General features: G+C 36.0%; 1 protein-coding gene and 1 long non-coding RNA gene across 6 annotated transcripts in view; one reads left to right on the top strand and one right to left on the bottom strand.

The window, feature by feature from the left end:
- Positions 1 to 26353, bottom strand: part of LOC145673397 (uncharacterized) — a 345560-nt gene that overhangs the window by 210809 nt on the left and 108398 nt on the right. The window lies entirely within an intron of this gene.
- LOC145673396 (uncharacterized) overlaps positions 1 to 26353 on the top strand; it is a 64228-nt gene that overhangs the window by 32096 nt on the left and 5779 nt on the right. For 3 of the 5 annotated variants that reach the window (XR_014128749.1, XR_014128751.1, XR_014128750.1), the window contains exons 3-4: positions 9767 to 10038; positions 13712 to 13892. This is a non-coding gene — a long non-coding RNA (uncharacterized LOC145673396). The remainder of the gene's footprint in view (positions 1 to 9766; positions 10039 to 13711; positions 13893 to 26353) is intronic. The other 2 variants (XR_014128752.1, XR_014128753.1) reach the window with 2 other exon arrangements.

Below are 26353 nucleotides of genomic sequence, written 5' to 3'. Positions count from 1 at the left end.
CTCCGTTCGCAACATGAATAAAATTCTAAGCGAAAAGTTGCCAAGCATTGGGACATATCGCTTGCGTCGTTTACCTCCGATTATGTAATGGAAGATTAGTAGCATATATAAAAAACTAACGATTTCTTTCAGGAGCCCTTTTTCAAGTGAGTAACTCATACTTTTTTCTTCTTCGAAAAAGTTTTATAGATAGCCTAATCATTTCTTTTTTGAAAAGAATAAAGAAATGATTCAGCACTTACCAGCGTGTATATTGAATAATTATTCATTCTATTCCAGATGTACTACCTAAGAGACAATATGCAGCACAAGAGACATAAAGACTTTGTCAAGAGCGCACAGATCAACAGAGCAATATACTCATGGCTCCTGTCTAATATGTGATATTTGAAGAAAAGAGGAAAAAAGAAAACTCATTCTATCCGGTACAATTATCTTGGAAACGCTACTTTTCTGTAACTTTGATCACACTTCCTACACCAAGACGGCAGGCAATCCAACTACACCGACCTTTAGTGTAAACTTTACATTAGGTACCTACAAACTTTCATCCTGCAAAAGGAAGGGAAATGTGAATTATTTTTCAATCTTTCCCCGTTTTTCTGTTCAACAATATATTTTTTAGTTTCCACGTAATAGAACTCGCTTTAACTCGTTCTTTTAGTGGATTTGACATTGATAGTGACTTTTATTTACAGAGTTTTCAAAGGAATATGGAAAGTTAGGCTGATACGAATCTTGTCATTGATAATTGGTTGGAAATGACATTATTCAAAAATTATTTGTGAATATTCACTAAAAGCCATGTCCTAATTATCAGGAAACCAAACAAGTTCAGTCCCATTTCGAAAGTAGAAATGAAATACCCTTACCTTGATGACTACATAGAAATTATTCACTGAAAGTAATTGACTGCATACAACTTTCTGCCAACAAAATATGCATTTCAATGCCCTTTTGATAGAAAGAAAAGTCTTTAGAAGCGGAAAGACATACATCTCGTTCTTCATAGATCATTTCTGTTTCAGAAGCTTCTGTTCATTATATTATTGTATTGCATTTATTTATAGTTCATACTCTATCAATCACATTGTTCACAGACTGAACGTATGAGTTATACACGTCAAGGATCATTGTATGTATACATGTTTATACATTCAAAACTTGCGTACAATATTTGAACACTTAGCTGAAATAGGAAATCAAGTTTTCATTATTCTGATTGAAATATAATACATACATATATATAAAACAAACTTCTTGGAAATATTTACTTACAGTAACTTATAGACCATTACATTATAGTTTTAATTATATGAACTACATACACTTCTATGATTTAATATTGCTATTGATTTCGCACCTGAGAGATGTTTTTCTGCCGAGTAGCTTAGGGCCGGTTACTTAGGGAGTGGAAATTGTGGCAATTATAAGATATATTGAGAGTACTATCAATGAGCTAGTAATTCTCAGTCAAGTTTTATAACCTTTTTCTGTCATATGCACCATATGAGAGTGCATTGTCCAGAAGATGAGAGAATGTCTCTTTCGCTAATCAGTGCAGGACGCTTTTGTCGAATTATATCTGCACTCCAGCCGGTCTAGTGGCTAGCTTGCGCAACTTTGAGTCCCATGTTCGATTTCTAGTGGGAAAACCTTGAATTTGAACGGATTACAGTGATTCGGATTCCATCCCAAACTGTTGGTTCACATCTCACGTAGCTGAAAGGAACGCTAAACTCAACCAACCAATATCCTCAACCCATAATACCTGAGTACAGTGCACATCCGCGTTAATCGTTTGACTATCACACAATGGACATTTCCACTGATTTTTTTTATTGATCTAAAGAAAGAAAAAAAAGAAGAAAACACTTCAGATAGCTGATTACGGAGAACCTTTCCTTTCGCTCATGCGACGATTCTAACCAGTCGAAATTTTCGATTGAATTCCGATCTGCTACTCGTGCGCTTAAAACAACGACCACATGTTTGTACTTCACAGGTCGGTACAGGGGAAAAGATCTGCGCCGCTTGCTAGGGAAACGGCTTAGCGAAAGATACAGTGTATGTTTTTCAAATGTATACGACTTGCTAATAACACAAAGAATAAGAAAAGTAGCAGAATTTAAGGTTTATTTAAAAAGCAAGCTATTTATTTATTTACTTATTACCAATTATTTGAATATCTTAAGACAAAGTTGAAGTGTACTAATTTGCTATATTATTGACATTGTTTGCAGCCTGAGGTAAGAAACTAATTAATATTCTCATGTTTCGGTCACCGACCGACCTTACGAAGGGAATTTTATTCATTCTTAAGAAAAAAATCAACAACATAAAAGCATAGTTATTTGATAGTAGAGTGCTAATTTCTTATATGCAAGTTCATCGTGGATTCGATAGTTATGCGCTCAAGGGGAAGCCCGAGGAAATTAATACATGAAAAAACATTTCTCCAAGTAAAAATAATCTAAATTCTTTATTGAGTTCAACGCAGGACGCACAAACTTATGATGATAATTATGCTCATGAGTATTCTGATAATTTACCAGTGCTATTATCGAACTACTTTACACATTATCAATATTATTTCGTCATAATATTTTCGCGCTTACTGTCGTTTTCTTTAGCCCATGGAACATACTCGCAAATTGTTTATATTTCCATGTGAACATTTACAAAAATTGGTTGAAGTATTTTGAGCACATGAGTTAAGATTTAGACCAACTAATAAACAGATGTAGTCTCACAGTAATGATAAACTAGTTAGAGTGGCTTATTACTGAATAAAATAAAATGAAATTTCTACTTTCATATTCCACTAATATGTTCTGTAGGCAAAGGGAGACGAATGATTAATGACAGTGAATAATTATAAAATAATCGGTGGAATGATCGTGTAGGAGGAAACGTGTGAATCGAGAGAAAACCCAGAGATACGATGTTGTTCACCACAAATTCATATGGCTTGAATTCGAACCAGGTACCCCTCACACTATAGGTGAGCGCTCCACTATTGATCCACTGTGTCCTCTGATAATGAATGTTTATAATATGTCGTGACGAGTAATGAACACAATATTCTGTTCCAGTGAGTGAAACAATATAAGAGGAATCAATCTACTGGACGAAACTTATCAAAGGCTGAACTCTTCAAACGTTTGCTTTTATGACTTTTTATTTCTTTCTTGTGGACCTCAGAACACAAGACGCAACACTTTCACGTTATAATCTTTTGCAAATGTACCACCATATACCAAACATTAATCATCTTAGAGATAAGGGCAGGCTTGTAGCTACTACAAACATGTAGGGAGGGGGGGGCGGTGGGGGCTAATCCAACCATATTATAGTTTAGTTTGCAAGCCTACCTTGAAAATTTTAGGGTACAGTAAAAATTTAGGGGGGCTGCTTCCCGTGGATACGGGCCTATCTGAAGGGGAGAAATATTATAAATAAACTTATGTTTGTATACTTAGAACATTACGTGTGAGATCATTGAAAAGAAAAAGCTGAAATTTCAGAGTAACAATATAAGTAACACATAATGAATTTCTGTCAATATTCCTCTTGTTCAGGCTCGAAAAATCGTGGACGCCAGATAGTCAAGGCGATTGGAAATAGGAGTCTCCTAAAGAAGTTAAATCAAAAATAAAATTATGGATGAAACAAAATGAAATGAGAAAAAGAAGGATCAGCGTTAAAAATAAATTACAGGAAGCTTTTGGTTACTTTTTCTTATGAGAAGATTTGTATTACTTGCAATACGTGGTGACGAGGTGAGCGAGATATCCTGGAAGAGTCAGGGAATTTGAAATTTCTAGAAAAGTTACGGAATTCTCAGAATTTCTGCTACTGGTCAGGGGGAATTTCAAGCTTCCGAAAGCATAGTGCCATTGTGTAACAGCGTGTACATTTTTTATCATAATTTTTCGTCATCGCATCCTTGAAATATTAAACATGTTATTTCAAAAACAGTTTTCTACTGCTCCTTTAACCTGTCATTTGGAACAGACAGTAGTTGATGAAGTAATAGAAATAAAAAATTATGTAAAAAGAAAGTTCTGCTAACATTTGATTCACCAGAGAAAGGAACGCAGATATTGTAAAATATTTTACAAGACATTATTGAGTATGTACTTTTTATAATAGTGAATATGCACTTTTTGTAATAGTTGAGGTCATAATGAAAGGAAAATTATTATATTTGGATAAACAGAGGAAGGACGTAAATATTGTATACACATTTTCAATACGTTTTTCATTTTACTCGAGATTTCTTCATAGTTTGTTATTAAAATACTTCCTAACATATCCTCATTTTACGTGTATGTTCCAAGTAAAATAGTTTAGATTGATCGAGCCCCTTGGCCTTCAGAATTTCATGTTTCGCCTCTCCCCCCATTACGAAATCCTGGCTAAACGAACCAATATATATTCCGGCATAATAGTTTAGAATGATCGAGCCCCTGGTGTGGTGACCACAGTAGTTCATGTCACGGACCCCCTTCCAAGGGCGCCCATGGTGTAATTTCCAAGGGGGGGGGCAAGTATAAACGACGTTTCAAATATAGTTTCAAATTTTGCTGTAACGAATGTAAAATTGGGTTTTCAATATTCCCAAGTACAATTTCCTCGTAGGGGGCAAGCGCCCCACCTTGCCCTCCCTGATGGGCGCCCCTGGACCCCTCTCACGAAATCCTGGCTACGTGTCTGACTTATAATACGAGTTATATAATACGATTCTTGTAGTATTAAGATAAAAATAGTTGTAGCAATGGTGTGAGGTGACTAACTGCTAATATGCAGAGTAAATAATAGAAAAATGAAAGGATGTAATAGGATTTGAATATTTTGAAAGGGATTAAGAGCTTTTTTGTGCAGAAAGTGCTTATTTGTAGCCGTAGTATAATAGCATGAAGATTCACAACAAATCTTCAAAATAAAGAAAATAATATGATGGTCTAGATATTCTCAATCTGCGCATGAACTGATATAATGCTTAGACTCTAATGTTTTTGGGGTAATAGAATAGTAAAGTAATCCTGCTTAGGTGTATAAGTATCTAAAATATTTGTAATGATAGAACATTACAAATTACCATTAATGTATTTCAAGCTAGGAAAATAGGTCTTATTAACACTTTACTTTTATATAGAGTAAGTGTATTACTTATTTTGCCATTTTTCCTTTCACTATTCTACTAAATTTATTTCTAGTTTGCAGTAAGAAACTGTAATATGAAAAGATTCCCTGAAGCTTCCAATGCAACTCACAGAGCGATACAGACCTGTGACGTCACGCCAAAACCCGTGTCTGTGCTGCCGTGACGTAAGCAGATCATTTTTCCATTGTTTGAAGCGTTGTATCTCCGTAACGAAGAAATATTTTTCTGAGATTTTTGCTATGTGGTATATTGAAGACTAATTCTACACGATGGTGTCTTTAAATTACAACCTTTGGTCAGAAAGGGAAATGTCCATACCGGCGCCTGTCCACCAAGCACACAATAGATGTAACAAAGACTTTGATTTTTGTGGCATCAGCACCAGTTTCTCATCACACACTATAAACTATGCAGAAAGTGATATGTGTTGTGTTGCGATAGTAGTAAGAAATATATTTTGAAACATTGGAGTTCGTTATGTGGTTTCTGTTCACAGGTCATCCATTTGGTCAGCTTTCATACTTTACCAGTTTACTGTAAATGCATGTAGCAAGTCTGCTATATTATTGCATCATTGTTGGTTAGTGGTCGTCCTACACGAGGAACTTTTTCTAAGGATTTCTGTTTAGATTAAGATTTTCTGAATCACTTCGGGTCTGTTGTTACACGTATTGAATTGTCCTGAAATGCAAACTTATATTTCGAGCTATTGTAATCGCAGAGTCAGTGAGATGTGGACTTTGGCAGTGTGGAGTCTCCTAATTGGAATCATTGGCACATTGAAAAATGCACGAATTCTTTTGTCTAAGGTTATTTATTCTGTATCAAATGAACAGGTAAAAGAACCTGGGTTCTGTTACGTTATAGAATAAATCAACGACCGCAAACCTTAAGCAAGATAATTATTTGTCTCAAGAATTTGCTCCTAATAGGGTAAGAACCCCGAATATGAGACCCTAAAAGATAGGAAGCTATAAACTGGTTAATTAAACATAAAGAAATACTGTTGTTACTCTATTACGCTCTGGGGGGGCGCGGTGGCTCAGTGGTAGAGCGTTCACCTCTGGTGCTTGGGGTCCCGGGTTCGATCCCAGCCCCCGCCAAGTGAACTTTGTGGTGGACAAACACCGTGCTCGTGGGTTTTCTCGGGGTTCTCCCGTTTCCTCCCACTTTCTTCATTCCACCATTTCACTCATCTCTCATAATCACCGTCTCCTTTAGCCTAACCGGCATAACCGTGGGACGTAAAACTTACAGATTTCATTTCATTTCTATTACGCTCTGCGGAATGTCTAATTTAAGATACAAACGATTGGAATACGTAAAAATATAATAATAAAAAATTATAATGAAAAATGTGGCCAAAGTTGCTACACTGCCATTTTTATGAGGGGCACCTAATAAGAGATTCCGGCTTTTTCTGTAATCTTAAAAAAGTTCCTTTATTAATTCACCATTTAACACTATCTTTAATCCAAATCCTGTGATGGCACAAAAATATAGAACGTTATATTTTCAATTTACCTCTTTTTCTTCAATTTTAGAATATACGCGCTGTAAAAAAAAAAAAAAAAAAAAAAAAAAAAGCAACGATTTTTGATCACATCTTTTAATGTGCAAATATGTACAAAATGTGTCCAAAATGGAGCACGATGCCAATGAAATCACTGGCTCTAACAAACTCCTCGTTGCTAAAGATTTACTAGGACGATTTTTTCATATTATTTACATCAAAAGAAAGGAAAAATAACTTCCACCACTGGTTTTCAATTAGGAATATGTACGTGCGTTTAGTTAAGATTTATGAGCAACTTGAAACAATTTTTGAAAATGTATGCGTCCCATAAAATATGAACATTCTTTCAACAATTGAAGTTGTTTTTCCTTTTTTGGTACACAAATAGCGCCCCATATTGTTTGTATTTTGTTACATAAAACAATGTATTGTAAAGGTAAATAACGTTTTTACGTACAACGCGACTGTCACAGTAGAGAACTAACGTTAATATGAACATCAACGTCAAATATTAGACAGAGGCTACTTTTTGAATACAGAAATGTCAATACAAATGAGCTCCTAATATAAGACCCAATATTACTATACGAGTCACATTATGAGACCAGTCTCATATACTGAACCCGTTAAGGGTCTCATAATAAGACATTCGACTGATAAACAAATGATTAACGCCATCTCAAATATAAATAGAAGAAAACCCGTAACCTGTTACATGCTACAATACGCGTATTCACTGGTATAAAAGACAGTAAAGATAGAATGAATATCAATTTACCTTGACAATTTTCAGCGCCTGATGCATGCACGTTAAAAAAAAACTTTGTAGGGACACAATTTATTCCAGCCTCCACTATACTAACAACTCTCCGCATAACGAGCTCACGTGACTTCCAGTGCTTTGGCGGGATATTTCCTTCTGTTTTAGCTCGCTTCCACTAGATTGCAGCTCTAGCTTCACAAGATAGGTAGGGGTCTCAATTTAGGTGCCTATCCTCATATTAGGGGTTCTTACCCTATTATTAATACAAATCTTCCTTAGATTGAAACTGTAGGTGTAAACTAATCTGCCCCAACGTGGTATTCAGTTCTCAAGACACGTTCTAAATTTCTAGTAGATCTCTACGTATTACCAATCCAAAATATTATTTATCCTTATCATTAATTAGTGATCAGACTCCGTATTGTAAACCTTCCATAAACCTAAAAGTGCAAAATTAAGAAAAGTCGGTTCTCTTAAGTTTGCTGTTTTCTTTCGTTCTTTTCTAACTAACTAACTTAAAAAAGAAAAAAGCACTTTCTGTGAATTTCTTGCACCGCACTCGTAGCCAGGATTTACGTCATGAAAATGAAATCGAATATTCCAATAATTTTCATATTTAGATTCTCTGTTTCTCTTTTGTACTTTGTTACATATTTCTTTTTAAAAAGTGCATACGTGTACGAGCAGTGTTTTTTCTCCTAAATTTTAGTTTTACAAAATTTTGCTAAGAACCAAGTTAGCATAATTTTGCATAAAGATTTTCTGTAGCAAGCTTTTTAAGAACAGAGTATCTGTCTTACCACAATTAGATCTTATACGTTGGGGTTGGAACACACACACACACACACACACACACACACACACATACACACACACACACACACACACACACACACACACACACATATATATATATATATATATATATATATATATATATATATATATATATATATATATATATATATATATATAGTGTACATTGAAACTGAAACACCTGAATTAAAACTGTGCAAATAGCAAAAGATGTTCGCACACCAGAAATCACTCCAGTAGAATGGTTTCGTCAGTGAACGTCAAATCGTGTGTGTAGAGCGAAATAATGGAGGACATATAAGACATCAAAAGAGGGCAGTTCGTAGGGCGCATCTAGTAGCTGCATCTGTGTCCAAAACTGTAACACTTTGTGACGTTTCACGAGTTACAGTATCCAGGGTGTTATGCGCATGTAAACAGGAAGAACGAACCACATCCATGCGGAGCAACTGCAGGGGAAAACGAAAGTTGTCTTGAAAGGACGTAAAGACGTTGCACGTAAACGGAAAACCATCGCATCAGCAATCACCACAGTTGAATATACATCTCAGAACCTGTGTGCATGGAAACGATCCATCGATATCTGCATAAGACCAACATCCATTTCATCGTTGCTATACCGAAGGCTGCAAAGCGTATTCAGTGGTGCCAGAAGCATAAAAACCCGGACGTTAGATGATAAAAAATGTGTCATATTCTCGGATGAGTGCAGGTATACTGTTTCCCAAACAACAAGAAGGGTGTTCGTCTGGAGAAGCCCGTCTAATACATACAATTCAGACTGTTTGATACCCATAGTCAAATATGGAAGCGGATCCGTGATGGTTTGGGGTGCAATATCGTGGTAGACTTTGGGCTCACTAATTGTTCTAGAGGGTCGTGACACTGCCAAGGAACATAAGCCGTTTTGGAGAACTATTTACACCGTACGGTTCGACCACTTCCTGGATGGTGATGCAGTGTTCCAGGATGATAACTGGCTGATACACACTGCTAAACTTGTTACATAATTGTTCAATGAGAATGACAGCAAGGTTGAACATCTGCCGTGGCCCGCTCAATCGCCAGATCTTCAACATTGTAGAGCTTGTATGTGGTTTGCTAGAGAATCGAGTGAGTAAACGTTTCCCTTTACTCCGTGCACGTGTTGAAGTTGTTACTCTGTTGCAAGATGAATAGATGAAATTCCCTCTGCAAACGGTGCAGGACCTCTATCAATCCTTTCCAAGTTGTGCTGCTGCTGTACTGACCGCGGAAGGCACCCAACAAATTATTAAATACAAATTACGGCTTTCTACCTAGTGTTTCACTTTCAATGTCCACTACCTGTATATAGGATTAGTAATGATTTTAAACTGATACTTAATATCAAGTTTATTAATAATTATTATCGGAAGCTTAACTGATATATATAATTGGACCATATGTTGAGAGAAATAGGCTCTAGAAATTGCTTGTGGCTAAATTGTTAATTTTCAGTTTTTTTTTTTTTTTTTTTAAGGAAGACGTGGGGATATTCCCGGAAATAATAGATATGCTGGAAAGTGTTTTAGAAGAAGATAAAAGCATAACACAACAAAACAATAGTGCTTTCTATCTAGAAGAGTCTCTCGATTCAAATGATATTTTTCACCTGTTTCAAACAGCAGAAGCTTAGGAGGAGGAAATAAATTTTAAAATCCACTCCAAAGACGTGAAGCTGTCTCATCTTTTTAGTGTGTTGTCTTTGTTGGCAGATATTATGGAAAGAGACTTCATTTTGTGGCAACTAAGGTTTGTAAATGATTAGTACGAAGTGCTATCAGACTTTAGTACAAACATCATAAACTTAACGTAGCTTAGTGGTAGAGTGAGTGGTTTATTGCGAAGGGTTGCTAGTTCGATCTAAGGCTAAGTGAATATTTAGTGAACATAATCCATGTGTTTCCTCGATGTTTTTTAATTTCTTTGCGTTGTCCCAATTCATCCGTAATAATTCACATCACATGCATTTTTCTTCTCTAACCGAAAACTATAAAGGTCAAACTACACTAGGCGATCGGACGTGCTTTAAGCAGTGAAATAGTAAGGTGATCCTTTTGTACTTAACAGCTCGACCACCTCAGCATAGCATTGCTTCCATCTATTTTCTTTATGTTATTCTTGTGTCTTAGCAAGTATGAACAAAAGATGACAGAACTGTTGCCTATGTAACTGTTGTCAGACGATTCACAGATTTCCAACAATATTATTGTGACCGATTACAGAGAACATAGAACATTATTCGTTACTCGACATAAGTGCCAAATATATTTCGCAAAGCTTTGCTCATGTTAAGCGATAAATAACAATGCAAATTCTCTCAGGTAGTAACGAGTTATTTCTGATATGCTCAGAAGGCGGTGTGCTTGGTGCTGAATTAACACACAAGTAAGACGCTAAAGTGGTAGTCATTTTGTGTTGTTTCAACACCTCGTTTCTTACAGTGTAATATAGAACAATTAGTTTTATGCCTGTTTTCGGTGAATGTTTTACTGTGACGAAACTTCCATGTGACTAATATTATAGATTAAAGTTTAAGGGAAGATGTTTAATTTCTTATGTTCCGTAATTTCGTAACAAAATATATTTGTTTTTTATATTATTTATTGTTCTAGTTGAACAGGAAAAAAAACATTCTTACGTATCATCTTTGACAGTTTTCTTTATCTTGTTTTTCCATGAACATGGGAAATTCTCTGTGGCTAATTATCTAGGTACATAACAGGGAAAATTACAAAAAGAAAAAAAAAAAAAAGTTTGGAAAATCGGAAAATGTCAGGTGGCAAGTAAATGTTGTTGCCATCCTGTAAATTTAACATGCATATCTGTCGGTATCTTATTCAGTACAATACAAATAACTTTCGATGACATGGCTTCGCCTTGTACTCAATGAGCTCGTAAACCGCACTTTCGTAAATTTTCACCAAGAATCACAAGTACAACTTCTTGAGACTACACTAGCTTCTAAAGCGTGAAACATGCTCTTTTCAAACGTAGAAAGAAAAATTAAATTGGAAAGTGTACAGTTGAGATATTACCCTTAAAGATGCCCAAAATTGTCTATGAGATTTTGACCAACTCACAAGTGCATATCTTTGGATGTAGCTGGACAATGGCAACTCAATCCATACATTGACATCGAAGATGGAAATCATGCCTCCAAGTTTTGATTGAATTGGTGCATTGACAACAAGTTAGGGTATGTTCAATGGGGGCTCTCTAAATTGCGCAAAGACCTTTTTTCGCCAATTTTCAGGTGTTTTTATCTATTCTGAGGTGAGGATTACACAGTTACTCAGTAATATTCTAAATCAGTGTTGAAACTTGTCCAAATGTGCAAAATACCTGGGAGTCAATTCATTCCAAGTGATCAAGCATGTGCCACTCGACCATCTCCAAATAATCTAATTTTTCCATGTATGTTTATCCTATATCAGAGTACTTGAAAACCACGATCATTGAATTTTTAAAACATCTCGTAGATATGCAGCGGCTGCCGCAATTTTGCGTTTTCTCGATTTGAGGCATTTACAGACTATTTGAAATCTCCATATGAGTTAGTCTTACCGAAATGAAAATTGCTGAGCGTCTCTAATTTGTGCAGAGCTAAAACTTTGATCTCTTAACATTTTTACCTAAAACCACTTGAAAGGGTGAAATCAGGGCCTACAGCAGCAACATTTTTGGACATATTGAAGACATATTTGGGAATAGGAAAAACTGACGTAGCGGTATGAATTTATATGTGCGTGTAAATCGGAGTCATAAGTTTATACTCAAAACTTTGCAGACCTGTAGCTGCTCCTACGTTATTCCTTAATACTTTGACCCCCTTCTGCTCAAAAACAAAATACGCGCTTTGTTTATTAGCAATACTAGCTAGCAATACACATTAGTCAGGTATGAATAATAGCATATCACACCCAGATGAAGAATATCACTATCAGCAGAAGGCGAGGAAAGTCAAAGTGCTCACTTGACTAAACGTCCGTAAGTAATCATTGCTTTTGCTGCTTGTTATGTCAATGATATTCAATCGTGTTTATTCTTGTTTTAACTGTCAACTGATGCAGGAGACTTGTTGTTTCGTTTGATCTACATTCCCCAGTGAGTGTTTATAGTGAGTGAGTGTTTACGGACTCGGGAATGTAGATCAAATGAAACATCAGTCTCCTGCATCAGTTGACACTTAAAACAAGAATAAACACGATTGAATATCATTGATATAACAAGCAGCAAAAGCAATGATTACTTACGGACGTTTTGTCAAGTGAGCACTTTGACTTTTCTCGCCTTCTGCTGATAGTGGCATTCTTCACCTGGGTGTGATAAGACAGTGAGTCACAAGTAGAGGAAAGAAACGAACTAGAGAACCTTGACTGGACTAACCATTCATCTTACTTTATTTTACGTCACAACGAATTTCCAGTTAAATTTCTGAATAAAACACCTCCTACGTTATTCCTTAATACTTGACCCCCTTCTACTCAAAAACAAAATACGCTCTTTGTTGTGTGTTTTGGTATAATAAAGGAGTAACTATTCCCAAAATTTCAGATTTTTTTAACCACACCCATAGGAGATATTGGACAGTGAAATATGCCAAATTGGCATAATTCCCCAACTTTACGATTTTTTTTCCAGGCCTTTGGGAGCAACTACAGATCTACAAATTTTTGAGTATAAACTTATAACCCCGGGCTATATGCACACACAAATTCAGACCTCTACATCAGTTATTTCCTCTTCCCAAACATGTCTTCAATGTCCAAAAATGTTGGTACTGTAGGCCCTGATTTCACCCCTTTCAAGTGGTTTTAGGTAAAAATGTTGAGAGATCAAAGTTTTAGCTCTGCACAAGTTGGAAACGTTCAGCAATTTACAAATTGGTATGACAAATATATGCTGAGATATTCAAAACAACGTTAACACCTGAAATCGAGAAAACGCAAAATGGCGACAGCCGCTGCGTCGCGATTCGATGTTGTAAAAAATAACTAATCGTGGTTTTGAAGTACTTTTGTACCGACTAAACATTTGTGAAGAAATTAGATTTTTTTTTTTGGAAAAGATCGAGTGGTAATTTTCCTTTTTTCTCCATCACTTAGCATGGATTGACCCAGATATAAGATATTGAATAGTAATAACAATATGATGAAAGAAGAAAGAGAAGGGACATTTGGTTAGACTTAATACCCGGGAAAGAAAGGTATACGGTTCCTCTATCTCTTTTACAGGGATAGCCAACAAGTGGGTTAAAAAAATCCATCACGAGCCTATGATTCACCATTTTATTACTATCCTCCTCCTCCTCCTCCTCCTTCTTCTTCTTCTTCTTCTTCTTCTTCTTATTATTATTATTATTATTATTATTATTATTATTTGGAAAATGTTACGACTAAAGCTTGATTGTTAATTTTCCTAGGTGCTGGAAAGTGCTCTGTTGTACTTTATTTGGAAGAGATCCAAGAAAACCTCTTACTGCTAAAATAATTTGGCCACAAGAACAAGCCGGCGAAGTGAATGATATGTGCCGACGTATCATTAAAATATTTTGTGCCTGTATTGCAGCTGGATTGGACGTGGAGAAAGTATTGGTGCTGAAGGTGTGTTCTTTTCTTGCCTAGACAATAGCATTACCTCTTTTTTCTTTGCTTTTAAAATTTTACATGTTTATTGTAAGTTTTTAGTAGTCGAAGTATCGTCCAACACCAGTGCAAGCGCATACATTTCCAACTGACTAATGTGCATTGCTAATATATATTACTCTCAAATAAATATGTGCAATGTACGTTCTGAAAATCCATTCGTGTCAATCGAGATATGTGGTGATTTTTTAAAAATAACTAGTGAATAGTCATTGAAGTACTTCTGTTGCGAGATGGCTAGAACGCTGTACATAGTTTTCATGAAATGGAAGTGCCAGAAGGTAACATACATCATAGTTACACAGAAAAATCTGGACATTAGGTTGGTGGAGATTCGAACTTTGATCTACCGTTTACCGAGGTGGTGCTTACCTCTCCATTTGGCAAGCGAGAGATCGAGGTTCGAGTTTTCCTATTGCATCGTCCACATTTCACTGTGTTACTACGTATTAGAAGTGTAGTGAATATGAGAAGAAATAAAATATCTTTTCTTTGTATTATAATCCTATAATTGTTGGAATTATTGTTAGTATTCCGTGGGCATACATTTTTAAGATTAGTAGTTTATGTAATAATAATTTACTTATTTTAAAGATAGTCTCCTTTTTCTTGCTTTAGTAACTTTGTGGCTTATAATTTATTAAGAACAATTGCGATTCCTGAAATGAATTTATAGTTATGTAAGAGATTATGATAAATATAGAAAGCTGTTGAATATATGAGGGTGTGATACAAAATTGTTCTGGATTCTGAAGTTCTAGTACATACCACAGTACGGCCTGATGTGGGTATCACCTTCGAAGTAATTCTCTTTTTAGCATTTACACATTTCTACGTACATTCGATGCTTCCACTGTAGCTAATAGTACTGAAAATCATTTTCGGTGAATTCACGTAGAAGGTCTGCTATTTTCGACTTGATTATAGCTAAAGCAAAACGTGTTCTCTTTCAGTCCAGACTTCAGTCTCGGGAAAAGAAAAATGTCATATGGTGCCAGTTCCAAGAAAACTCAACCCACGTAGGTCCATGTAGGTTTTTTCAGGTTTAATCTTTTTCCCCGGTTTAATTGAGGTCCTTCGGAATTCTGAAGTTCCATTGGAACAGAAATATTAAAATATGATGTATAATTGAACATGATATCATTCTCGTAATTTTCAACAATTTTCTGTTCATTGGTTAATAAAGACTTCAATCAAGATTTTCCATTTTTAAGAATTTTGGTGAACCTTTACATATTTACCCTGTCTGTTCGTCCGCGCGTGTGTGCGCGCGCTCGAGCCAAGTAATTCCAGTCTTGGGGTCCAAAACTTCCAAGAGTTACTTGATGGATCACCAATTTTGACCAGAATGTAGAAAGGCAATATTATTTGGAAATCAAAATCGTTGATAGAGATAAGTTCAAACCGAAATAGAAATCAACCATTTTTAGTTTTAACGTTGATAAATATACAACAAGAAGTCATAGATAGCGAGACGCAGTTTTGTGCAGTCGATTAATTATTCCAAGAATATATTTCATCCCCATCCGTAACATTCTACTAAAACCGGAGGTGATAGAAATTCGTAACTACTTTCGGTTAGAGCACAGAGCAAGAAGCATTTTTAAAAATCGATTCGGCATTCTAACAATATATATCATCAATGGCAGCTCGTGCTACTTATACTTAGGAGGGCTGCATAAAATAAAACACTTAACTTATTTAAAAGTTAATTCCATACGACGGTCCTTCCTTGTAGCAAACTTGTCGATAACTCGATCATTAAAGTTAGGTATCTTTTCAACCATTTCCTTTTCTATTGATAACATGGCAAGTGCTGTTAACCGTTGTACAGTAAAAACTGCCTTCAACGGACCCTTTATTAAACGGAAAGGTTTCATGGCCCCATGAATTTTGGAGTAAAAAACATTTAAAAGCCCCTTCATTAAGCGGAAACTGTTATGCGGACAACGGAAAGCAAAATAAACCTTTAACGAAAAATTCTGAGTTCCAGATTACAGCATTTTTAGACATCCTGTGAGAGGACAAATATATACACTACAATGTCTGCGATAAATTATTTGTTCTTTTGCTAAATCCTTCTGGGCAGTGTTGACTGTCCCCAACCACTATTCATATTTACCCCCCACAATTTTTGGCTTGAGCTACGAAGCATGACAGCTGCCAGTGTTTTTTTTTTTTTTTTTTTTTTTTTTTTTTTGTAGGTGCATTTCTGTTTCGATCGTATAGCGACTAGTGACAGCCGACAAAAATGAGAAGAAGACTTAACAAAACAAGGTTCTGGAAAAAAGGAATTGAGGCAACAAAGCAAGAGTCTTAATCTCTATCACGTGTCCTGAAGATAAGCTGTGAAGAGTTCAGAGGACTTTCATAATTCCAGAAGTATAATGCGCGACGTTATGAACGAAATGCATCTTGGCCTGAAGCAAAAATTCATGTGCAGAACATTTGAGAGAATTATGTAATTGTTTCTCATTTGCGCTTTCCGATACGCTCTCTCCCTTGTTTTCAGCAAGTATAGTTCTGAAATCTCATAAATAGACATATTAGATTTAAGGAAACAAAAGAGTTCCTTGACCCAACAATATTTAGAAACGTACAATAATTTTCTGTTTATTGTTGTCCTTGACTTTTCTCAACTCTCGGCTTTACGCCTGGTCAATCAGCTTGCAATCCAACTTTTACCAATACATATCTAAATTTACATTTTTGCATTAGTTCAGCAGCAGTCATTAAGGCTTGTAAAACAAGGGTGTGTTCGATTATAACACCAGGGTAAAAGTATTCATGCTAGTGAGCGAGATAATTGAAGGTAAAGCAAATAATGAAGATGTTCAACATCGGTAAAACACAGGTGTACGAGATTCTAAAGAAAAAAAAAATGGAAATTTTGAAGCGGTGAGAGAGCTGCAGTAATGGAAAAATAAAGAGAAAACTTAAGGAAACTGAAAACCAAGACATTAGTGAAATAGAGTGGAGTGGTTTGTTAGTGTCAAACCGAAAAATCACCGCATATCGGGCCCTATATTACAGGAATACGCTAAAATGCTAGCTGAGAAACTAGGTAAAACTGAATTCAAAGCAGCCAATGGTTGGTTAGAAAGTTTCCGCATAATACATCAGTTTTTTTTTCTTTTTTCTTCATTTCAAGAATTTGGTGGTGAATTGTGTGATGTAAGGAGTGAAACATCTGATGAGTGGGTTGCTAAACTACCTTTCATAATCGAAGGCATGAAATTGTATTTTTTTTTTTTTTTTTTTTAAAAGGAAAGGTCTACCTGCATTAAGCGGAAACCTGACTTCAACGGAAATTTTTGCGAGTCGCGCTCAATTCCGCTAAAGACAGGTTTCACTGTATTTCTCAGTGAAGTTTTCACCCTTTTAAGGGTAGAAAAGCACCGTTCAGGTTCACTAGTAGTTAGGGGCAGCGTTATGAATATTTTCAAAGGTTTTAGCACTTCAGAAAAAGTGGAAGCAAGACTATTGTTTATAATATACTGGAGGAAATTCACAGCACCATCAAGTTTCCTTAACTCTTCTCTTGCATAAACTACACTAAGTTCTGTATGAAGTTTATCTTTATCAAACACAGGAAAGAGTTCTGTACATTTATTGAAGATTTCTTCGGGAAAGGAAGCACTAAACTGATCAAAATTAGATTCCTGCAGAAGTGAAGATATAGATAAGTGGTCTGTAAAATGGAAGAGCAGGTTCACTTGGTTTAAAATAACATCACACACTTCTTTGGCTGCGGCTCTTCTTGATTGTGCGTTTGAAACAATTCTCCTTTTGTTTTGACTTTGCGTTTCGGTATCAATTAGTCCTACTGATTCCCTGATTTTATTAATTTCAGTAGTAAAGGCAGATAAATATGATTGGACTTTTGCTGGATCTATTTGATGACATTGTAGTTGGTTATATAGAATATCTAGATGTGCCATAACTAAGTGAAAGAAATTTAGCCAGAAACAAAATTCTTCATTCTGAAGATAACCCAACAAGGCAGACGCTTCATTAATTGTTGTGGTGCTTGAGGTCTCGGATTCTGACAACATTTGGAAGCACTCTTTCAGTTCTTCCTGCTTTTCATACACTACATTAACAGTCCTAAATTTAAAATTCCATCTAGTTGGTCCACCAGTGGGTATCCGCTTGGCAACACAGCAATCTAAAACAGCTGTTCTGTTATGAGAGCGAGAAAAACATCCGGGATAGCAGAAAGATTAGAAAAGAATATTCTGGCTTTAGTGTTTTGTCTGGTGGCTCTTTCTATCACGAGATTCAATTGATGAGCAAAACAGTGCATAAAATAAGCATTAGGGTATACCTCTCTCACTTTGGCCTGAACTCCATTTATAGCCCCACTCACTACAGGTGCACCATCATAGCTTTGGCTAATAAGTTTACTTTCTTGTTTTAAGATTTGATTAATCTCAGAAAGTATGCATTCAGCAATGGAGTCGGCATTTTGGCCATTTGGATTAAAAAAGCCTCAGAATTTTTCCATAGGAATACCTTCTGCAGTACAGTACCGTAAGACAATAACAAACTGAAATATATCTGCAATGTCAGTTGTTTCGTCAGCCATGAAAGAAACATATTCAGCAGCTTTAATTTCTTCTATTATATTTTCTCTTGTGACTTCTAGCATGCATTGAAGTGACTCATTTTGAGTACTTTTTGAAGTCCCTTTAAATGCTGATGTACTGTCAAAATGAGACTTCAATAAGGAATCTAGTTCAGATGTATATTTAACCAACTCCATGAACACGCCTTAATTTTTCGATCCTTCACGCTCATCATGCCCTCGTAACGCTAGTTCACGAAAACGACAAAATTTTACGCAGTTAACGAGTTTTGAAAGAGTGTCCTTTTTTTTTTTTTTTCCACCTGAGTATTATGACGTTCTATCGAGTCTTTATAGGCTTGACTTAAACAAGTCTGGACGTTCACAGAACCAAGTGTGGCTAGATTAAACATATTATTAACATACTTCCTTGATATTTGATGCTTATGGCTTTTGTCAGGAAGTCTCTTCAAATCCGATACCCCTTTTTCAACCCACGCGATGTTCGCTGCGTCATCGTCAATCCCGAACAAAAGACAAGGGAAACAGAAAAGTGCGTTTCTTATTTTTACACCCACTTATCCACTCATATTTGTTATATATTTCAGTATTGAAACACCTAGTGTATTGTTTTTGACGGCTTACAGCAGTTTGTGTTATGTTTAGTACAGGAGTCTGTCTCCCATGTGCTTTAATTTCACACTTTTCTGCCAATGTTAAACTACCAAATCGAATAGATTTTAAATATCCTACTCAATTATTCATTTTCCCTATACAGACGCAAGATGTGAAATGCACAACACGCAGACCACAACAAAGCACGAAAATGCACGCACGTCATCACAAAACACCAATGCACTCACAAGAAGACAAGGACGAAACAGACCACCCTAAAAGAACTGCAGGAATTCTAATTGTGTAGTTCCATATTTCACAGATCTCTTCACTTGTCTTTTGGGAACACTGATACAGAAGACAAAAATCACAAGTAACACCAGATCACTTGCACGACGCAACTCAAATACTCACGGAACGGAATACCGCATTTTCAAAGAATTAATATAATCTACTATTGCACAGAATAAATCACTTGTCTACTAGAAACATCTCGCCAGCAGACAAACAACACAAGTATACTCGACGTTGCTAATCAAAGAAAGGGAGATTACACCACTCGCAGGTAAAAATCAGAAACTGAAGATTTTATATAGGATTAGCCAGGGGAGATTTCCCTAGAGTCTGAATATACGCGCGCATCGTCGAACAAAGCAGACGGACACAAATTGAGAAGAACGCGCTTCTTCTCAAGACAGAACAACTGTCAAAATTCCGAAAGGACTGCAGGGAAAGCAGTCCACACGTTATAAGGAAAGACATGCTGGAAAGAGGAGGAAGTAGAATCACAACATGGTAAGAAATGCCAGGAGATTGTACTGACAGTCCCAGGGAGTGAAGTGGAATAACAAATTTGCTAAAGGTAGGCGAAAAATTGAACAACAAAACGCGCGTTAAAAGGGCATACACATAAAGATTGATTATTAAGTCTCGGATCGGAAATAAGAAATTACGTTGGGGGAGCTGCAGTCCTGCAGTTTATCCCCACAGACCGACGCTGGGTATCATGTTTTATCTTAAACCTCTATTCAAACCAGAAATGGTATAAATCAACTACTTCTGGTTTTAATGTTGATCACTATAGAGTAAAAATGGTAATAGATAACGAGAATTTTTTTCTGCAATCAATTAGTCTCGTGAAAATATATTCCATCTCCACTTTATTCTCTCTACTAAAACCGGAAGTGGTAGAAACCTTCGACAATTTCAGCTTTCAATAATAACATGATCACACACAATAATAATAATAATAATAATAATAATAATAATAATAATACATGCATACATACATACATACATAAAAGTTCCGTGCACTGGGCCACAGGATATGGATTCTATGTATTTTGTTACGCAGAATCCAAATTTCAAAACCCCAGGACGATTGACCGTGTCAGTTCCTTTTTATAGACGAAAATCTTGAGCGAAGTTGGATATGGAGAATACACGTAACACAATCATACTAACAAGGGAAGTATGAATGAGCTCATATCGAAACCTACCGTAAAATTTCACTCAGAGGAAGGAAGTCCCACAGAAAGATATCTCTCTCTCTCTCTCTCTCTCTCTCTCTCTCTCTCTCTCTCTCTCTCTCTCTCACACACACACACACACACACACACACACACACACACACACACACACACACACACACACACACACACACACACACACACACAAAAAACAAAAAAAAAACAGCTGCATTTTCGAAGTGGAATTAACCAAAATGGCAGATTGAAATGTCGCGTATCCATGTCGACAATTGCACAATACGTTCAGTACCATCCCTTGTAAACGGCCTGTTAATAATAAAAAGTCAATAACAACAATGTGGGTACATACTATACCTAAGGGGAAGTCATACGGTAAGGTGAACCTTGACAGCAGCGATCTTGAAATCCGCCATCTTTAATTCAAGTCAAGTTTTGTAAATAGGAATAGGGCAATATGAAACATGGTTTTGGTCTAGAATTTAAGCAGAAAAACAATGGTAGCAATAGTTTTAAGATATGTGCATTTGGTAAAAAGTTACAGGCATATTTATTGTGTATGTTTCCATGTGCACAATTCCCGAATGAAGCAGCTGTCCAAAAATAAGTTGTCGCTGTTGAAATGTAACTCCTACTTGATAGTTCCACAATACATTGCAATGAGGGACGAAAGAAAAGCAGAAATGAGACAGATCAGAGGAAAATTGCACATACAGCATTTAATATAACGATCTTGTTATCAGCGATTTTGGCTAAATTTTCGTATTATCTGGTCTATCTCCGCCAGAGCCCTGCAAACCCAGGCCCGAAGACGGCCCGGCCCGACCCGAATGGATCTGAATTCTGTGCCCGGCTCGACCCGGCCCGGCCCGGCCCGAATCTCGAGCCGGGCTCTAACCGGGCCGGGCACATTTCGGGCCGAAACGGGCCGGGCACAAATCGGGCCGAAACGGGCCGAGCACAAATCGGGCCGAAACGGGTCGAGCACAAATCGGGCCGAGCCGGGCCGGCCCGACTCGGCCCGAACACTATGAAAGACGGATCGGAAACAAATGTTGGCAGCCTGTGTTAATCGTAATGTGTTTGGCATGGGCGGCGATTAGGGGGGGCAAAGGGGGGCAGTTGCCCCCGCAATTTTTTTAAGTAACCAATTAATGTATATAGTTTCGTTTGGAAATGTAACGATTTTGTATGTGTTACTGATTAATAGGAAAAAATGCTGCCATATAATATTTGCTGTTGCGTGAATACGTATTGGTTGTCTTCCCGTGGAGTAAAGAAAGCTACAGTAATTGCGTTTTAATCGCCACAGAAAATAACCCCAAAAATAACCTATTGGAGCACAATTTCAGCATACTTTCATTTCTTTTTACAAGGGCTCGATATGTTAGTGAGCCGCTTTGAAGCTAATCGAAAGAACATTATGCAAAAAAGTAGGGCCTATTTCACAAGTTATTCTTTAATTGCACAAAAATTGACAGTTCCTAAAATGTCTTTTCTTCTTTCTAAAGTAAGGAATATCGATTAAAAAGAGCGTGATAAGAAACAACTTCTACCTTTTCCATTGTTTTGTAGTGTAATATACGAGTGAAGTGTTGTGTTTAAGGATGTACGAGTGTATATACAATAAAATTTAGTAAATTGAACATAATTCTAGGTTTTAAGTTTATTTTGTATAACTGAAGTGTGGATTGTAAGTATTGTTGTGTTTTGATGTGTTTCAAGAAAGTGAAATCTGCACCTAATGGCAACGAACATATTTCAAGAAGTTGCAAAAGCAAATATTTCTTTAAATGTCGTAGCATATGCTTGTAGTATTTACTGTCTTTCATTTTCTAAGAGTAATAACATACATTTAATAGCATGTGTGGAATTAAATATTAAGTTTTTCATTAATCCTCAGTTTCAATATAACTTTTGCAAAACAAGCATCATTATTCATTACTATGATTAATATTATCCTTTCTGTTTATTTGTTTTGCAAATTTATTAAATAATCTGATCACACAATTTTCCAGACAGAATTTTAAGATGTTCATGAGCAAGGAATCAAATCTCTTCTCACACTTTCGTTGTTTAAGAATACAAAGGGCTAGTATCTACTTGCGTTGTTCTTCTCAATTTACTTAATAAATTATTGTATACGATATACGGTATTTTAACTGAAAATATAGTATCCTATTAGTTATACAACCTTTCGTCAAACAAAATGTTAGAAACAACCAGGAAAACTAACATTTATATACAAATATTCAGATCATGTCTTGCCCCCTCACTTTTAACGTCCAACCGCCGCCACTGGTGTTTGGGAAATTAACTCTTTATTCAAGACTGTAAAGTACTGTACTTCTACTACTCTTATTACTACTACTACTGCTACTGCTATTATTATTATTATTATTATTATTATTATTATTATTATTATTATTATTATTATTATTATTATTAGTATTAGTATTATTATTATTATTATTACTTCTACTACTACAACTGGTACGAGCGTCAGAGTTGACATGTCTGGTGGTACATACTTTACAATCTAAGTACAGAAAAAATCGAAGAAATACTAGTTATTATGGCCAGTCTGCGTAGTCTGGCCAGTAGAATGCATTCACATCTGGTGCTAGAGGTCGTCGGATCGATCCCTCCTCGTGTTATGTGAGCTTTGTTGTGGACAAAAATCGTGAGCGTGGGAGTTTTTGGCTTAGACCGTTTTCGTCCACTGTCTTCATTCCACCAATTCATCCATCATCATTCATACGTCTTGAGCCGTAATTGCCTAAATAACATATGAGAAAGTCAAGTCCTTGACCTACTAATTAGAATTTGTTCCGCTACATTAGACCACGGAGGCCGAAACCATGAAATGGCGTGTTCATAAGATTAGCGCAATTTGTAGTAATGTTCAATTAGCACGGCAGATTCCAAATCATATTACATGTTCCTGTATTCTTTATAATTCGATGCTACAATAATAATAACAAAAAACAGTGATCAAATAAATCACCCAGACCCCAGGATCGATGAAGTGTTCCTGGAACGGTGCGTAACAAGTAAATAACAGAGCTATATGACGGAATGCGAGGCAGTAAATCAAAACAAAATCTACACATAAGTAGCCTTGGTGCTGAATCTATCCAAAACAAGGGGAGGAAGAAACAATAGAAACCCTTTGCAATCATAACAGATGCTCCTTGTGTAATACTGTCACGTAATTTCATCATTCTGTCATTAAAAGAAAGAAGATACTGTCACTTTCAAGTGACATATAGGTGTATGAGAATAGTCGAACCGTGGGAGGTGAGAAAGACATGTCAAATAACTTTTAGAGACATGGGAAACACAATAGGAAAGGTTAGAATGTGCAACATAGGCTCTTTGTGTAACACTGTCACGTAATTTCATCATTCTGTTATTAAAAGAAAGAAGAGTCACTTAAAAGTGACATATAGGTTTTGGTGAATGCTGTAGTTGTAGGGGTCCGAAAAGAGTGTTTTAAACATGTCAAATAACTTAGTTTCATGTATTTAGAAAACATGGGAAATGTGAATAAAGAACAATTGTTAAAAGCACAGCTAGATGTTAGCTAAGAGTTAAAAAATGGAGAAAATCCTTTGATGGGAAGTAAAGATTGTAACATAGACACCTGTTCGTATGTGTGTGTTCCAGGTTGTTGGAGGGGCGAAGTGTGATTTCCTTTGGAGTAAAAGACCTTGTTTAAATTGTGCTGAGAATTGCACCCTATGGAGAAATAGCACTTATTATTTTGAAGGACAGAGATTTTAAGAATCAGATAGTTAAATGTTACATGTCACTTTGTAAAAATTATTGCATTGCCACATAGTGAGGGATTGCACATAGGATTGCATGTGGGGAACTGTACTCTCCTTTTGAGTAAAGGACCTTGGCACCTAGAGTGAGATGTGGAAAATTACTGCAATGGAAAGCGAAAAAGCTACAAAGAAAAGAGAATAAAATGAGAAAACGTATGTGACATTTATTGTTGACTGTTGAGAGAACGTCATGTTACTTGGGACCCCCCTGTATGTGTAACCCTTTTAGAAAAGAAAAAAAAAGTTTGTTTGACTTGTTAGACAGATAAATGTTCATTTACCATGGTACCTACCCTAATAGTATGAAAAAAGAAAGAAAAAACCTTTTTCTGGAAAAGATTCTTGTTAACTTTAAAGAATAGTGAATGTACTGCTTTAAAAAAAAAAGAGAGAGGTTGAGAATAAGAATGGTATTATGTCATTGGTTTAAGAGAGGGAGAAAAGAATGAAAAAAAGAAAAAAAAGTATTGTTGATGTTAGGGTTACTGCCGTGAATGGGTTTTTGTAGTTTCGAAAAGGAGTGTGAGAAACTTACGTGAAAAATATAGATATTTCGGGGTTATGGATTTGTTTGGAGTTTTAATTTATTTGAATTTTTGTGCCATATAGTCGAAAAGATGAAGATGAGAAGAGATAAGATTGTTTCGATAATATATTATAGTTGAGAAAAAATAGATTAAAATGTGAGAAAATATATATGGTGCGAGCTGAGGATTGAATCATGGATGTGTGAAACATTAAAGATAAATATTTTATTAGTGATGTGATAAATGGAATAATATTGTTGGGAAGAAACATGAGTATTTTGAGAATTGGAACGAACACAATATGAATTGAATGGATTTTGAGTTGACTTGATGTTAGTTTAACATTGTTTTGAACAGCGAAGCTATATGAGACGTGGACTTAGTGATTAATATGGGTATAATACTGATGATTACTAACATATTTTTTATGTAGTTAGAATATTGAAAATGAAATTTTTGAGTTTACGTTTGAAGGTTATACCGGCTAGGCTAAGGAGACGATGATGATGAGTAATGAATGAAATGGTGGAATGAAGTGGGAGGAAACGGGAGAATTCCGAAAAAAAAACCAGTGCACACAGTGTTTTGATATAGTGTAAAGGAGATAAGAAAATGCAAGATGAGAATACTTAGATGCCTTTTTACACTGACCTAGTAGCTAGGGCGCACACCTTTGCTGTGTATGCCGGTTAGGCTAAAGGAGATGGTGATAATGAGAGATTAGTGAAATGGTGGAATGAAGTGGGAGGAAACGGGAGAACCCCGAGGAAACCCACTCACACGGTGTTTGTCAACCACAACGTTGAATTGTTGGGGTCGGGGATTGAACCCCTGCCACCTTAGATGGAATATTGTATAGCGTGAATTGTAGATATGTAATGTATTAGTGAAAGAATATGATTATAATGGGTGTATTAGGATATGTATATGATGTAAGCTGTGATTGAAGCTGAGACTTCAAGCACGAGAGCTGAACGCCTTAGTAATGAAGGAGCATGTTGTAATTTATAGCTGAAAGAAAATTCGAAGGAAACATATGTTTATGGACGCCAATGAAACTGCTTAAATTATAGTGAAAATACTAATGTACTGAAGGTAAGTGCGATATTTTGATGCACTTTGTTAACAGGAAGTAATAGAAAATGAATAAATAAAGTGAGAGAAAATGGGAAACTCATGTGAAAATTATGATTGAATATCAACTTTGAAACATAAAAAAATGATCGTTTTGTTATCATACCAATAGGAATGAAAGTTAGATTTTTAGTTGAAAAAAAATGGTAGTTTATGGTGCCATACTTACAGAGACACGGAAAGAGCTGTTGCACTGGCTGAATAAGATAATAAACTGAAAAGGGGAAACCTTTGGTTTCGTTTTCGTTTTGCAGAA

This window comes from Thermobia domestica, chromosome 16 (genome assembly GCF_964235325.1).
Source record: "Thermobia domestica chromosome 16, izTheDome1.hap1.1, whole genome shotgun sequence".
Classification (NCBI taxonomy): domain Eukaryota; kingdom Metazoa; phylum Arthropoda; class Insecta; order Zygentoma; family Lepismatidae; genus Thermobia; species Thermobia domestica.
The sequence above is the reverse complement of the archived record's forward strand: the minus strand, read 5'-3'. Positions and strand labels throughout refer to the sequence as shown.